This window comes from Falco cherrug, chromosome 15, assembly GCF_023634085.1.
Source record: "Falco cherrug isolate bFalChe1 chromosome 15, bFalChe1.pri, whole genome shotgun sequence".
Taxonomy (NCBI): Eukaryota; Metazoa; Chordata; class Aves; order Falconiformes; family Falconidae; genus Falco; species Falco cherrug.
Genome location: NC_073711.1, coordinates 15,540,846 through 15,556,092, shown reverse-complemented (window position 1 = coordinate 15,556,092; position 15,247 = coordinate 15,540,846). Strand labels below are relative to the sequence as shown.

The 15,247-nt window shown below is 53.0% G+C and overlaps 1 protein-coding gene and 1 long non-coding RNA gene across 6 annotated transcripts in view; one reads left to right on the top strand and one right to left on the bottom strand.

The window, feature by feature from the left end:
- Window positions 1–15,247, bottom strand: part of LOC102046419 (P2R1A-PPP2R2A-interacting phosphatase regulator 1) — a 180,665-nt gene that overhangs the window by 73,031 nt on the left and 92,387 nt on the right. The window lies entirely within an intron of this gene.
- Window positions 3,897–10,891, top strand: LOC129737402 (uncharacterized). Of its 5 annotated transcripts, none has more exons than XR_008735198.1 (4): window positions 3,902–3,976; window positions 4,998–5,134; window positions 5,591–5,752; window positions 8,136–9,313. It is a non-coding gene; the product is annotated as an uncharacterized LOC129737402 (long non-coding RNA). The 5 variants fall into 5 exon arrangements; XR_008735200.1 differs by lacking the exon at window positions 3,902–3,976 and adding an exon at window positions 9,618–10,891 and having other exon boundaries at window positions 4,277–5,134; window positions 8,136–8,207; XR_008735199.1 differs by lacking the exon at window positions 3,902–3,976 and adding an exon at window positions 9,618–10,891 and having other exon boundaries at window positions 4,277–5,134; window positions 8,136–8,220.

The following is a 15,247-nucleotide window of genomic DNA, read 5'->3' as shown; positions in this document are numbered from 1 at the left end:
GATACCAAACACATACCAAATATGTGTGACAAATTGCAATGACAAGGTTGCGCTGGCAGGCTGGATGGCGGGTAGTGAAATCCCTGTCCAGACAGTGCTACGCTCCGGGCGCTCTTTGAGCCAAGGGAAGGCAGGGGATGGTGCCAAAAACCCATCGGCACGGCCACCACACCCGTTTTCCACATGGCAGCGAGTGGCCGAGGCTGCTACAAACACCGATGGCGCCCAGGAAGGCCAGGCTGGGACTGCCACACCATGTGCAGACCTGGGGGAACTGCAAAATGCCAGGGCCAGCGCACAAGGTCAGATGAAGGAGAGTCATACAGAAAGCGAGCACAGAACCGCCCCTCCGGTCTGGTCGCAAGGGACCGAAGCGCTGGAGGAAGGGTTAGTGCAGAAGCCAGAGCTCCAGATGGGCAGTTTACTGCACCGCGTGGGGTAATGCAAGAAATAAAAAGCACGGCTCCCCGCTCTGCACATCAGGAACCATGGGGTGCTGTGGCCACACACCCCCACACTTGCTCCTCGCCACCATCCGCGCTCCCCGTGCCCCGCACAGCCCCTGCAGACACAGGGACCCACCTTCCCATGCCAAACCCCCGTGTCGGGCTGCAGTTTGGGGCTGGCCAGACACTCGTCCAGAAGCAGCCGCAGTTTATTAGCGCAGTGGCTGTGGGAAGTTTCCAGGCTGGGCAGGATGCTCTGGCAGCGCCTGTGGGGGGGGTGTGGAGCAGGGTCCGCACAAGGCTCTCACTGCAACACGAAAGCAAGGGCAGCGCAGCAATGCAGCTCTCACACCCAGGGGCTACTTTTGAAGAGACATCTCTCTTCAGCCATTTGTCCCCTCTGATGTCCCCTGTCCCACAAATGGCACTCCTCACAGGGCACATAACCGCCCAGCTTTTTGCTTTATTCTCTTTCCCCTTGCAGATGGTGAAGGTGAGCCTGGCATTTGGGCTGGACAAAGAGAATTGGTGTCTTCAAAGAAAGTTTCTTACCTTTGCCACCAGCCTAGAGCACAGAAGGAGTAGCCGTGGCTCATCCCTGCTACAAGGGGCAGAAGCATTTCAGCAGGCCACATTTAATGTGTGTAGTGCGGGGATGTTTGTTTTTTAACCGGTTCCATAGCTGCCATCTCTGCAAGGCACCACATTTTGACTATTTGACAAGCCCCAACCTGGCCAGGTGTCTGCAAGCCGCAGGCGAGGGAAAGCCAGCGGGCCTTGGCACTGCTCACTACCTTCTCAGAGCAAAGCAGCGATGCACCGAGAGCCGGAGCAAAGCAGCGATGCACCGAGAGCCGGCGGGCTGTGGTGGAGCAGCACCCAGGCAGGGGCCCTGGCAGGTGTGTCCGTGGGAAGGCAGCACAGGGGGGAAAGCAGCAAACAGCTTCCCTGGGGTATTTTGGGCTTTCTGCTTTCAGCCCAAGCGATGTGGGGCGCATCTCTGCTCGAGGAAGGTGGCCGTAAAGCATCCATCTGCAAAAATACCCCAGCAAACACAATCCCTCGCCCTCCCCCACGGTTTCTGCAAGCAGCATTCATTCCTTGCTCTCGCTGTAGATCCGGCATGCCGAGTCCTTTCTCCCCAAGAGTATTCTCCCTTTACAAAGCAAGATCATAAAGCAGTGACATAATCCAAGCTTGGCAAACACTTCTGCTGATGTTAAGCCAGTGCCTTTCGTGGTTCTCACTGCAGCTTTTGAGTCCACGATATAGATGGCGCAACCGCCTGATTAAATGTGCAGGAGCCTCCCAAGATACCATTTCATTTGAAACGCTGACATTTATATTTGACATTCCAATAAGTGTGGGGCTTTTTTTTTTTTTTTTTTAATTAGTTCTCGCAAGGGTGCGGGTCAGACACAGCTACACAATGAAGTTCTCCATCGAATAGGTATGATTCAAACAGATGACTCCTGGCCAGACTTCCTAACCCATCTACCTTGCAGTGAAGCCTCGAAGCCAAATTAATTAGAGGCCACCCACAAGCAGATGTGAGAGGTGTAGGTGAATCTCTTTGCCCATTCATTTCCCACCACATCTGCTGAGATCTCGATGTACACGTTCAGGGTGAGTGGGAGGGCTCTGGTGCTAAATAAATGACCCGATTCCTTTTGTCTTGGCACCAAAATGCAGCCAGCCAGTGAGGCCGAGTAGTAAACAATAGTAGTAACGCAGAAAAAAAAAAAAAACAAAACCAAAAAAGAACAGAAAAGAAAAGAAAAAAAAAAGCATATAAGATGCCTCAATGAAGAGGTGTGATTGTTGGCAAAACGTGTCCTGTTTGAGTTTATGGGATGTACAGGGCCTTTTTATTAGGGATACTTTTTGCTATTAGTGTAATAAAAAAGGACCAATTGTTTCTGCCATCTGAGAAAACTCTTGGAACAGGCAGAAATCCAGGAATAATTAAGAAAATAATAGTGCACACCCAACAAGAAAAACATTATTTGTTTAAAGATGAAGTCCCTCCAGAATACTTGGTAGTGATTGCATTTCTTTCAAAAGGGGGGGGAAAAACCCTGCTAAATGAAAAGCAGCAGCCATCAGCTAGTTTCTAAGATCTCGAGTGGAAAAAGCGCAGGGCTGTAATACCCTTCAGTGGTAAGACTTTTTCCGTTTTACCGCTCTTATCAGCCTTCGCAAGTTGCAAAATAATAGTGTTTTGCCCTTACATGTTTCCATCAAAGGATCAGAAGCGCTTCACAAAGCAGAATTAATTGAGCTTCACTTCTCACCTGTAAGAACAGAGCAATTATTTAGCAACAGGGTTTGGGAGTTTTTTGCCGTTTGGGGTGGGGGTAGAAGTAAAAATTGCAACAGGAAGGTTGCAAACCCACTGAGACAACAGGAGACTTCTTGGCTTTGTCCATTCCTGATGATGGATGAGATAAGCCTTGAAGTTTGTGACCTTCAGATCCACGTTCTCCCTTTGGAAGGGACCGCTTTGCCCCAGCATCGCTCCTCCTCAGGCCTCAGCTTGCCAGGCTCCCACTGGCACGCAGCACCAGCCTCCCAAACTCTCCAGATTAAAACATTTTCAGAAAACCCGTGTCTCCAAACCACCCGCCTTCCCTGCCAGTGCGCCGTGGTGCCATCCCGCACCCAGATGGGCAGCGTGGGTGACGAATCCTGTTCCTGTCACTCCCGGGTGGCTCGGGGACAGGTTGTAAAGCTGTGCCAGTCATGCACGGGAGCATGGCGGGGCATGGGGAACGGGGAGTGGGGAACGGGGAGCTGGGAACGTCTCCGGAGCCGGTGGGTCGGGGAGGGGAAGGCTGCGAATGGCTGCTGGTGGAGAACCCCAGCATCACGGTAGTGGAGGGGGGGAAAGCCCCAGCTATAAACTTCGCCCCGATGCCCCGTGCCGTGCACGGACGGAGCCACACGTCGAACAGTGAGAAATAACTTTTGCTCAAGCAGCGCTGGGAAAGCCTCATCCCTCCTCCGGCTGGTTTGCAAGAGGCTGGGAACGGCGGCGGGACGAGGCGCGGGGGCACAGCCCGTCTGCGGGCAGGACCGGGCCCCCCACCCGTCCCGTGCGGCTCGGCTGGTTTATATACATTTACCCCCACCCGCAGAGAGGGCTCCCCGCGGGCAGCCCCCCGCCGGCCCGCTGCGCGGCACCGGAGCCCGGGGCAGGTGAACCCAGCTCGGTGCGACCCGCCGGGCTGCCCCCCGCCGGCCAGCCCGCACACCCACGCGGGAACGCGCCCACGGGAGTTGGGCGGGGGGCGGGGGGGGGCGCCCTTGCCGCTCCATCCCACCCAGGCCGGTCCCGGGACGCGCCCGCCCGGCTCCCGGCGGGAGCATCGCCCCGGCCCGCCCGGCTGCGCCCGCCCCGCCCGGCCCGGCCCGGCCCGCCCCGTCGGGCGGCGCTGCCCCGCCCCCGCTCCCAGCAGCCCTTGCAGCCGCCTACAATGAAATTTGCGAAGTTTTTTCGGTTTCGGCGCCATTTTCGAGTGGACTCGGAGGTGAGGAGGGAGGGCGGGCAGGGCGGCGGGGCCGGGGCGCCGCAGGGGGCCGACCGCCGCCCCCCCTTCCCTCTGCCCCCCGCGGGCGGGACGGCGCGGCTCGGCTCGGCACGGCGGGGGGGGGGGGCGGCTGGACCGGGCGCGCTGCGCTGCCCGGGGGGGGGGGGGGGGGTGGCGGCACGGCGCGGCCCCCTCCCGCTGCCCACCCCCCCGCTCCGCCGTGGGCGGGGCCGCGCCGCTCCCGTTGCGGAGGAGGGGGGGGGAGGCGGGACACGGGCCCGGGAGAAACTTGTGGCGGGGGAAGGGAAAAAACTCCGAAAAAACTTTCCCGGCGCGGGGGGGGAGCGGCGGCACCGCCAGCGCCCCCCGCCCGCCCGGCCGGCGCCGCACAAAGGCGGCCCCGGGCGGGGATCGCGGCCCCGGGGGGGCGGCCCCGGGGGGCGGCCCGTGACGCAGCGGGCAGTGACAGCGGGGGCGGCCGGGCCGGGGGCGGGGGGGGCGGGGCGGGGGCCCCCGCCGGACCGTTAGGGCGGGAGCGGCGCCTTTCCCCGCGCAGCGGCGGGGGCCGGTTCCCACGTGGGTGCGGGGCGCCCCGCCGAGCTGCTCCCCCGCCCCCCCTTCCCCGGGCGCCTTTCCCTCGCGGGGATTTTATTATTAATAATTTTAATATTTTTTTTTCCTGGCGTGGCGGGGCGCCGCGGCCGCCCCCCGCAGGTGTGGCTGGGCCTTGGCGGGGGGGGTGTGTGGGGTGGGATTTGCCCGTTTTTATGTTTTTTTAAAGAAACCCCGGGGGCTGCGCCCCCGCTGCGCTGCCGTCGGGCCTGCGCCCCTCCCCAGCTCCCGCCGCCAGAGCGGGCGCACGGGGGAAAGTAGTTTAATACCTTTAAAAAAAATAAAACACTCGTATAACCAAAAAATACTTCGATGAAATAATTAAAATGATTAAAAAAAAAAAAATTGGCACCCAGCTTTTGCTAATTTTTTTTTTTTTTTTCCCCTTGCTGGTTACTCCTTTGTACAGGAAATTTGAATATCCTGGCAAAGGCAGGCTTCCAAGCTGCGCTCCGGCAGCCGCAGGGACGGGGGCAACGCACGCCGCCGGTTTTTTTTCCTTTTTAATTGATCCCAAAGACGATATTATTCCCACATGCGCATCAGGTACAGCAAGACTTTTTTTTTTTTTTTTTTTTACATTTAGAGAGCGAGTTTGCCCAAGGTTAAAACATCAGTTGCTACCCCCCGCACCCCTCAACAACAAAAAAAAATATTGTGCTTGTGTGTTGTATGGTGTGGACGTGTGTAGGTGAGGGACCTTCTGCCAAGTTTCATCATCTTCTGCTCTGGAGGAGCCCAAAGAAAGTCTCGTTGCTCACCAGCAACTGCAAAAGTCTGTATTTAGTTAATCCACTTTGGTGGGAAATACAGTAAAACTGAACTGCTAATGCAATAAATATTTATGAAATATAAGAGGGAAGCTTTAACGCTTCAGGCGAACTGACCCAAATATTAAAAAAAAACAAAACAAAACTAAAAATGCTTCTTATGTTCTGAATTATTGTTCATCTGACAAAAAAAAATTAATTTTTTTCTGTTCTTAACAAATAAACTTTGTAGGAATCAGGCTTCCAGATCTGTCCCTTGTTTAAAACTGGATGAGATGACAATGCAAAAAAATGGAAGTAACAAGAAGCATCATACTTTTCTTCTCAGCAGTGTTGAGAAAAAACTGTGGATCCTGGAATTTTACTGTGGATTTTACTGGTTTTCTGGAGTACTGTAAGTTGGAAGTTTTATCCCGCAGGCCTTTGCGAGCGCCAGTAGCTCTCCCTTGTGTTAACAGCCTCGCCTAGAGAGATACAGTTGATCCTGCTGGAAACAGGATCGGGGTCGAGTTTCACATCAAGTGAAGTTAACGAATTAATTTTTTGCATTATTTGAATTTGCCCTTTGTGGCTGCAGTTTGGTTTCGGGTGTTCTGCCCCACCTCGGTGCGCGTCCACATCATGTGGTTTTCATGCGCGAAAGGTACGCTGGGCTAAAATTAAAACGCAGCTCGAATACACTGTTATTTATATGAAATACGTGTTGCATCTCTGACCTTTTTCTGGATAAATTAGTGAGAAAAAATTATTTTTAGTAAAGAGGATGAGAAGCTGTCTGCTGTCGTATGACTTTGACCTGTGAGCAGGGAGAAAAATAATATTTTGTGCCACCCGGGAGGAAGCCTTAGCGGGCTGAGACGGGTGTCAGGGCGATGTCTGCGTGCTGCGTGACGCCGAGGGGATGCACTGTAGATGCCCGTGCAAATGAAAGTAACTTGCCTGCGTGCAGTTCCCACGTCGGACCGTTCGTGCTCGTTCAGTCATTTCTCTTTACGCAGCCCTCGCTCGCCTTCATCAGCCCTGCGAGGCCAGTCGTATCGGAAATGTAATAGCTGGAACCATTTGGTGGCTGTCGATCAAGCATCGGGTCTGATTCCAGCTATTAGCCACATCTGTAAATATTAATACGTGACTTCTGTTGAAATTTCATTGTTCAAAGGGAGGCAGGAATGAAGATGGTGTGATTTTTCAGACTGGGGCAGATACAAAGTGTTTCAGTGCTGCTACTCACGCCCTTATTTTTTGTTTTGGTACTGTAACTGTGTCTCACTAATTAATGCCTGGGACATCTGTAACAAGATGATTTATTTTACTCTTTTTGTAAAATAGTAAATGCTGCTTTTTTTTTTTTCCCCTCCCCCCCTTTTTTTTTTTAATTCTTCTTTCAAATGAGAACAATGACTTCAGGATTTGTGCGTGTCTCCTGAAAAACTGTTCGATAGCAGAGTTGACGGGGTTTTTTTCCCTTGTGCTTTATATAGAGAGGAAATGCTTAATATTTACTTGATTTTGAGCTTACCTAGCCCAGAAGTGTGCGAGTCAGTGAATTCTCTGTATGCAAATCTGGCCTGTCACGGGCTCCTGTATTTATTTCCTTTCCTTTCCCATGGCGCTCTTTCTCACTTTTTTTTTTTCTCCTTTTTTTTTTTTTCTTTTTCTTTTTTTTTTCTGGTTACACTGTCAGTGAGGAGGAGGGACTAGGTTGTGTTTTAAGGGAACCCTGTATTTCAGCGTTAATTTGGCTTGGTTTTGTGCGTGTGTTGGGGCTTGGGGCAGGGGCTGGGTGGGTGTTTTTTACTTAATTGCCCAGTATACTTTGGCAAGCAGAAGTTGCATTGTTTTGTGAACTCCACTAATGGATTTTTCTGTGTTCAAATTCCCCAGTTATTTGGGGGATTTAATTAAACCTCCGTAGGTGGCTGGCTGACGTAGATGACAGGTAGAAGTCTCGATTTCTAGAAACAGCTGGTGTACGCGCCGCGGGCGTGGAACCTGTGCAGCAGAAGAGCTGTTGTGATGCTTTGGCCTCGAGGTGCAGCTTTTGGGGTGGTTCTCTTGACATCTGGGGCTACCAGCACAGCAGGTCACTCCTGGCTGTGGTGGGGTGCTGCTCCAAGGTTGGGGTGCTTCTGGGGTGCTGCCTCCTCCCATTAGCCCCTCTGCATCTTACCTGCGCATCCTAGGCATGGCTTGTCACCTAAATCACCATAAATAAGGTGTTTCTTTTGCTTCTGGTCCTAGGCATGGTTTGTCACCAGAATCAGTGTAAACAAGGTGTTTCCTTTAGGACCAGTAACTGATTCTGGCTGCTGCTGGTTTAACCCCTTCGGGGAGAGGAGGTGGGCTTGCTGCTGGCTTTCCCACTCAGCCCTGGAGCTGCCACTAGTTTCGCCCGGCAGGAGCCGTGCCATCCTGCCTTGCTGTGCAGCACCTGGGTGACCAGTTGGGGTTACCAGTGTGCCCTGGGTGCTGCCACCGAGCCGCACTCCTGGCAGCAGCGGTGCCGGTAGCCCTGGCTGCGGGAATGGGGAGAACAGGGAGAGAAGGGGTGCAGTCCCTCTTTCAGTGCCCCTTTGTAGTCAGCCCTATCTGGAGGTGAAAAGTTGATTTTTTTTTTTTTTTTTTTTTTATTCCCCCCCCCTAATTTTAAGAATATTTGCACCCACTTGAGCCTTTGTGGTCTGGGCATGCCTGGGGAGGGGGACCGCTCTGAGGCTGCCCAACAGGCCAGCCCCCCTGCGAGTGCTTCGTCAACTCTTCTGTGTGTTGCTTTCCAGCTCCCGTTGAAGCAGCGACTGTCTGGTGTCCGGGGAGAGCCGGCGCAGGAGCCGATGCACCTGCGGTCAGAGGTGAGTCAGGAAGGTAAGCTGGCGTGTCCCACCTGCTCCGAAATACCTGCCGCGCCTACGTCCCCCTGGGGAGGTGCAGGTTCCTCCTAAATGCATCTCCCTTCTTGGGCACCACAAGGCAACACCTCGGAGAGGTCGGGAGAAACTCAGATTGGCCCGTTCGGCTGGCAGCTTTCTGGTGTAACGCTGAGAATCCAAAGCACAAACTTAAGTTTGAAAGAAGCTGAAGTGCGAGATGGGGGTGATTCAAACACAGAGCTTTCTATTGCTTGAAATAATTATGGTGTCATGTCATAAACACGCATATTTTCTCAGATACGTATTTCAGTGCCTATCCCAAATTTCCACTTGCCCAGTACTTGGTGTGAATGTTGATTTTTTTTTTTTTTTTTTTTTTCTCTCCATGTGCTGGAGAATAGACTGGTGGAGGTGATCTGAGCCCTCGCTTTGCAAAGTCCTCCTTGCTAAAAAGAGCTCTTGTCCCCCTTGTTGAACTAGGCTAAAGGCTGGTTTATATATACATGTATAAAAACATTAATTAAAACATGAACCTCAAACACAATCAAAATGGATTCTAGAGCCAAGCTTGTTTGCTGTTACTTTTTTTTTTTTTTTTTTTGAGTCACTTGAAGAGATGAAAGAAATAAGACTACGCAGGTACAGTCAAGTAAAAGATTGTTACAGAAATAATTAATGGTAAAATTATGTGTGGGGTTGTTTTGTTTTAGCTTGTACAGGTTTAACTTCCTCTGGGTGCTTGTTGGCTTTGCAGTAAGTAGCAGTTGCTCGTTAGAGAGTTGGAGCTGGTGCTGTTGGTATTGAGGACACTGAAGTGGTGAAAAAAATCTGCTTTTTTTGTTGGCAAATATTTGATTTAAAATCTGCAGTAATCTGGCATGGGTCATGAGAGCTTTTGAAATTCCTATTTTTAAGTTTGCTAAACAGGCAGGGACTAGGAGGAGGAGAAACTGGAACTTGGCGAGGTGGCGTGTTTAGCGCGAGGGGACGGCACAAGCATTTGAACTAATGGCATCATTTCTGACATTGTTCAGGTTTTTTTGTGATGCTGCTTTTTAAGAAAATGAATTGAAGGAAGTTGTCACATAACTGGGGGGGGGGGGGAGGGGAGGGGGGCGGCGGGGGGAGTTGAAAGGAAACACAAAAAATGTCAGGCTATCTGCACGGCTCCTGCACAGCCCTCGCAGGCTGGCTTGTAAGTGCCTTCAGTAGTTGCATGCTTCAAAGCTCCTGCCTCCTTTCTGCCCTGCACTTGTTTTCTTCTCTGGTACAGGCAGGGGAGGCAATGGAGTGCCAGGGCATCTTTAATTTCTGGTCACATAAGGTTTGTCCATCCAAATAACTGAGCACATCATCTAGCCTTTCAAAAAATCAACGTTTTTCTTTTTTTAGATTTCTCAAAAGTCAAAATGAGCTGAATAAAAACATTTTAAGGAAGACTTAACAGGTTTGAACTATTGGAATTGGGATTTATTTATCTGAAATATTAACATTGCAACTCCTGGAAAGTCCTTGATGTTCAGCAGCCCCTAAGAGGAAAGTACAAGGTAATGTTTCCCCGCAGACTGTTTGGAAGGGTCAGGAAGGTCTGCGGGCTCCTTACAGTAGCAAAAGCAGCAGATCTGCTAGATTTGCAGTTCTGCAAGTGTAGATTTGCCAGGACCCAAATACGAAGTATGTTTTGGGGGTGGGGGAAACAGTTAATTTCTGATTTTGTTTCTGAAACTGGTTTGTTTGCACTGTGTAACTGCTTGTTCTCTTATAGTTACAGACTTTGTGATAGCACCCGTGAAGAAAAAAAAAAAAAACAAACAAAAAAGTCCCATGGTGGTGGTAATGCATGCACGTTAAATGTCTTCATTGTAGAGTGTTCTTCAGTACCTTATATCATGGTTTAAAAAAAAAAAAAATATTCAAAATACCATTTGGAATGTCAACATTCAGTGGGCTTTGAGGAGATGTAGCAGCACATCATGGTTTGTAGGGACAAGGAGATACAGACCATTCTGGGCTGCCTCATTACCTCAAGGATAAGACAAGAAGGTGAGCTTCTGGTTATCATAGATGTGGAAGCTAACGCATTCCCATGTGTCCCTTTAGTTCAGGTGAACAGGTACGTGTAGATAAGTTCTGCCGGTGCTCGTATCTGCGCACACCCTTTGCAGCTGCTACAGATGCATTCCCTATGGGTCTGTGTGCATGTCTCGGCGGGGCTGGCCCTGCAGGCAGGGAGGACTTGCGGCTCCTTTTTGTTCTCCAGCATGGGCATGGCCGATGCTGGCTCGAGCACTGTGCCTTCAACTGGTGCCTTACCCCTCACCTCTTGCTCCTCGGTCCTTGCCCCGGCAAAGGATCGGCCAAGGTACTCTGTCGCCCTGTGTTTGGGGGTGGGGAGAAAGGAGGGGGGCTGGAAGCCGTGGCGAGGCGCTAGGATGGAGAGCTGTCAGCAGTGCTCTAGCAGCACGTAAATACTGGAGTTTGGGATTGCCTGTTGCTCTCCAGTATTGCATTGCTGCTTTAGTGAGGCTGGAAATCGGTCCCTGCCGCAGGAGCCGGGGCCCTGGCTCTCAGGGTGCGTCCCCAGCACCCCCCACGGTGCCTTCCACGCTGCTGCTGGGGGGCTCTCGTCTCCCACACTAATAAACCACTGCGGAGGCAGCAACGAACGAGGGCTTGGTGTCGTTAATGGGGGGGGGGGGGGGGCTGCACAGGGGTGGAGTGGGCAGAGGGTGCTGCTGTGGCTGGGAGACTGGGATGGTGCTGAGCCCTTCCCAGCATCTGTGGGGAAGGGGGGTACATGGTGGTGGGCAGCAAAGGATGATGCTGCTTCCAGCAGCTGGGGAGGGGTTGGTTCAGCAGCATGGGAGCTTCCCAGGGGCGTGGGAAGGAGGGGCCCTGGGCCTGTGTCTGGGGTGCTCCTAGGGAAGCCCTGCCCTGGGATGGATCACTTTTCCCCAGACCCAAGCAGCTCCCCATTGGGGCACCCAGGTAAGGCTCAGCCGGGGTGGGGGGCTGCCCATGGCCAGCACCCACACGGCACTTGCGTCATGGTGCAAAGAGTGTGGGGTGGGGTGGCTGGAGCACCGCAGGGTTTGCCTACAAAGTGGTGCAGTGGTGAGCTCCTCCGGAGCAAGCCCAGCCCCAAGGTGAATGGGTTTTTCCTTCGGCAGCCCTTGGCATCACGCCTCTTGCAGCTTCCCAGCTCTGGCAGGAGCAAGGAATGGACACAGGGACCACTCGGGCCTCGGGGGTGCTCCTGAGAAGGGTGGGGATGGTGGGTTCCTGGTGGAGCATCCATCCTCTGTGGTGGGAGTCAGGTTGCCTCTCCTGCCAGTGATGGTGTGTCACGAACAGCCCCAGTCCTGTGGTCTGTTGAGCGCTGGTGGCTGTGAATCCCGTAACATTTGGGGGTTTTCAACTATTTCTAGGAATTAATAAATCGCAGTCGATAGCTGTGGGACAGGGGAGGTGGGGGAGCATCCTCTTGCTGATGTACAGCCTACATCATTGCTCCTGGTCCACGCAGTGGCACTGGCAGGTGGGCACCAGGGACACCCCCACGGCACCTGAGCCTTTCTGGCACGGGAGGTGCGGGAGGCACGTGTGTGGGTAGGAGCAGCTTTTAAAAGCCTCTGCCCACCAACGGGTGGAAGTCACGATATTCAGATGCACGGCAAACCCGTTTCAAATCGGACATTGGTGTTCTTTCTTTCGCTTGCATCTGTAAAACAGTTCGTTCCCGCTTTCTGCAAGGCAAGCCCTTAATCACCATATAAAATACTGCTTTCCCTCAGGAAAACGCCGATAGCTTGGTTTGCAGGGAAATTGGTCAGTATAGTGATTAATTCTGTAATTCTGTACTTTTATTTTTACATCAAGGGGCGTGTGTGTGAGAAAGTTTTCTGTTGTCAGCATTTCTAGGTGGAGTGTTAAGAGTTAAAAATCAGGTTTATTCCTTTTTAGACTTTTCTGTTGTGATTACTTTGATTTTACTCAGCTAGAAAAAAGAGATTTCCACCTCATTCAAAACGGGAGAGTCTGGCTAAAACTGCTTTCAGGCTACAGTCCCCTGCCAGGATCAAAACAACTTGACATTAACAGGAGAGTAAAAGCACCGCAGAGTTTCCAGAGCAGCGGGCAAGAATAAAATTGAGGCTAAATCAAGCTAATAGGAAAAACGATCCCAGGGGAGCCAGGAAAGTGTCCCCGTGGAAGCGGCTGTGCTGTGGGCAAGCGGCACCAGCCGTGGGAGTGGTCCCTGCGCGGCTGGGGGTGAGGGATGCGGGGAGCTGGGAGGGGGATGTGGGGAGCTGGGAGGGGGCTGTGGGGAGCCGGGGGTGAGGGATGCAGGGAGCTGGGCGGGGGGATGTGGGGAGCCGGGGGTGAGGGGGGCGGGGAGCTGGGCGGGGGGATGTGGGGAGCCGGGGGTGAGGGGGGCGGGGAGCTGGGCGGGGGGATGTGGGGAGCCGGGGGTGAGGGATGCAGGGAGCTGGGCGGGGGGATGTGGGGAGCCGGGGGTGAGGGGGGCGGGGAGCTGGGCGGGGGGATGTGGGGAGCCGGGGGTGAGGGATGCAGGGAGCTGGGCGGGGGGATGTGGGGAGCCGGGGGTGAAGGATGCGGGGAGCTGGGCGGGGGGATGTGGGGAGCAGGGGGTGAGGGATGCGGGGATGGAAGGCTGCGGGCACAGCGTGGGGCTGGGCACCTGCCCCGGCAGCACCGCGGTGCCCAACGGGCAGCCTCAGCTCCCCTCCACTGCTGCAGGTACCTTGTGAGCGCGCCTGCTCTGCTCCAGATATTTCAGGATATTGCCAGTTATTAATACAGAAAGCCCAGGGGGTAGGCATCCAGCTGCGCTTTTCTGTCTGAGAAGCTGGGGAAGCTCCTCTCATTTCTTTTTCTGTAAACGTAAAAGCTTGCCTTCGACGTGTTTGCAGGTTAGCTTCACTACTGCGTTTGAGCACAAACCAACTGAAAAAACCCCAACACGTGCCCTTGCGGAGCATCCCCGGTCCGACTGCGGTCACCCGGGGAGCCCTGGCGCGCCATGCATTGCTCTGTGCAGCACGTACAGAGCAGCATGGGCAAGCTTTTCTGTTCGTGTAGGATAAAGCAAGATGTATTTTTGCTGTTTAAATGTGAAGTCTGCTGCATCAGGAATGTATGTGACCCACTGTGGAGGAAAAGTCTTTGAACCTCCCCAGTAGTTTTTGGTGTGATTTTTAAGAACGGGCTGGCAGGCGGCAGCTCCCGCTGGAAGGTAAATACGTGCAGCACGGCATCGCACGGCTGCAGGGTTTAGCAGGGAGACACTAGACAAACTTACCAATCGCACATTTCTACACCAATCTTTTTTTTTTTTTTTTTTAATTTCACCCAGACTGAAACCCTCCCACACACTGAGACAGAGGTTATGTTACTCTGCTCACAGTACCAGGTACCTGCATTAGAGAGCTGGTGGTGCGGGAGCCAAATGAGGTGTTGCAGATTCCTGTAAACACTAAAAAAGCAACCCCAAACGCCACCTTATCTACCTTCAGTGCTTTCCTGCTCACCTCCTTTGATGCAAAAGGAATTTTTGGCAAAGGTTAGCAGCTCATTGTGGTATCCAGCATTATCTTGCTTTCCTTGCACTTCTTGCCCACCCACCTCATCTGCTTTTCCTCAGCTCACATCCAGTGTGCGCTGAGCCAGGGCTGACTGTTGTAGGTGCTTGTGCAGTGCCTTGCACAACAGCAGCTCCCAGTGCTAGCTGTTAATAAGTTCAGGTCTTGCTTTTGGTGCTGGGGAGAAGAAACACTTTCTATGCCCCGCTCTCTCTTTGCGCATGTAATTCTGGCTAAATAAGGTGACAAAGCGTGTACCCGCTTACCCTGCCGGCTTCAAGGGGAAGCGACCAGTATTGCCAATGCAAAGTTGCACAAGACAAAATCTCTGGGGTTAAATGTGGCAGGTGGCAGCCACATGGCAAAGGAGAAGCCAGGTCACCTGCTCCACCAGTAAGGGCTTGCTAAAGCAAGAGTGTGATGACCAGAGTAAACAATAGCTCTGGCACCCTGATGAATCGGTGGTTCTTGGCAACAAACTCACCACATGCAAGAAAAATACAAGTTCAAGTCTTTGCAATTCTGAAGCAAAGTGTTAGACATTACTCTCAGCAATTTCTCACGTAAAGGCATTCCTGTGTGCCGTTCAAGTAACGGACTACTGAAGGTTACTCAAAGTACAATTCAAGTAGAGCATATATTGATTTATAAACTGTCCAGAGGGTTCATGCCATATGCTCTGTAAGAGAAAACACTCACACTGAAAAGAAATGATGTGAGTGTGCAGGACCGCTAGGCAGGGTCCGATGGCAGGGAGGGGACTGGGGGGGGGTGGGAGATGCAGCCAGACAAGACCAGGGGGGGTGTCTGGTTATCCTTTACTAGCAAGCACAAACAAGATGGTTTTCTCATTGCAAGTAAGGAGTTTTCACTGCAAGGGATATTTCTACCTCGTAATTTTGTATTCTGTGATTGCTATTGCGTGCTTTGCATTTTGTGAGTGGAAGGGAAAAAATGAGTGAGAAAGGGAATCGAGAAGAAAAGGTCTGATAATGGCACCTCAATGCACATTTGAGAGCACGGGCACACACCCACGCCCTCCTCCCCCCTGCCTCAGGGCTGGCTCTATCACATCCCAGCTTCTCAGGTGGGGAACAGGCAAGCGAAGCATCGGCACGGCCACGCCGGTGCTCCCCGGGCCCCACCGGTGACCCAGCAGAAAGCGCAGCAAAAGCGGCACGTTCCATCAATACCCAGAAAGCCTGTTCCCAGGGAAAAGGATTTTATCCCTCTCTGACCCGAGGGACAGCTGACCAGCACCCGGTGCCCATGGCAAGCGCTGCCCCAGCTGCTCCGCAGGCTGCTCCGTGCTCCCGGCCGCACATCGTGGCAGGCGGCTTTCCCGGCGGATGCTGGGGCTGGCGGAGCAAACCCAGCTCCACGCCAGCATCCGCAGCATACGGGGCACTGGCACACTCT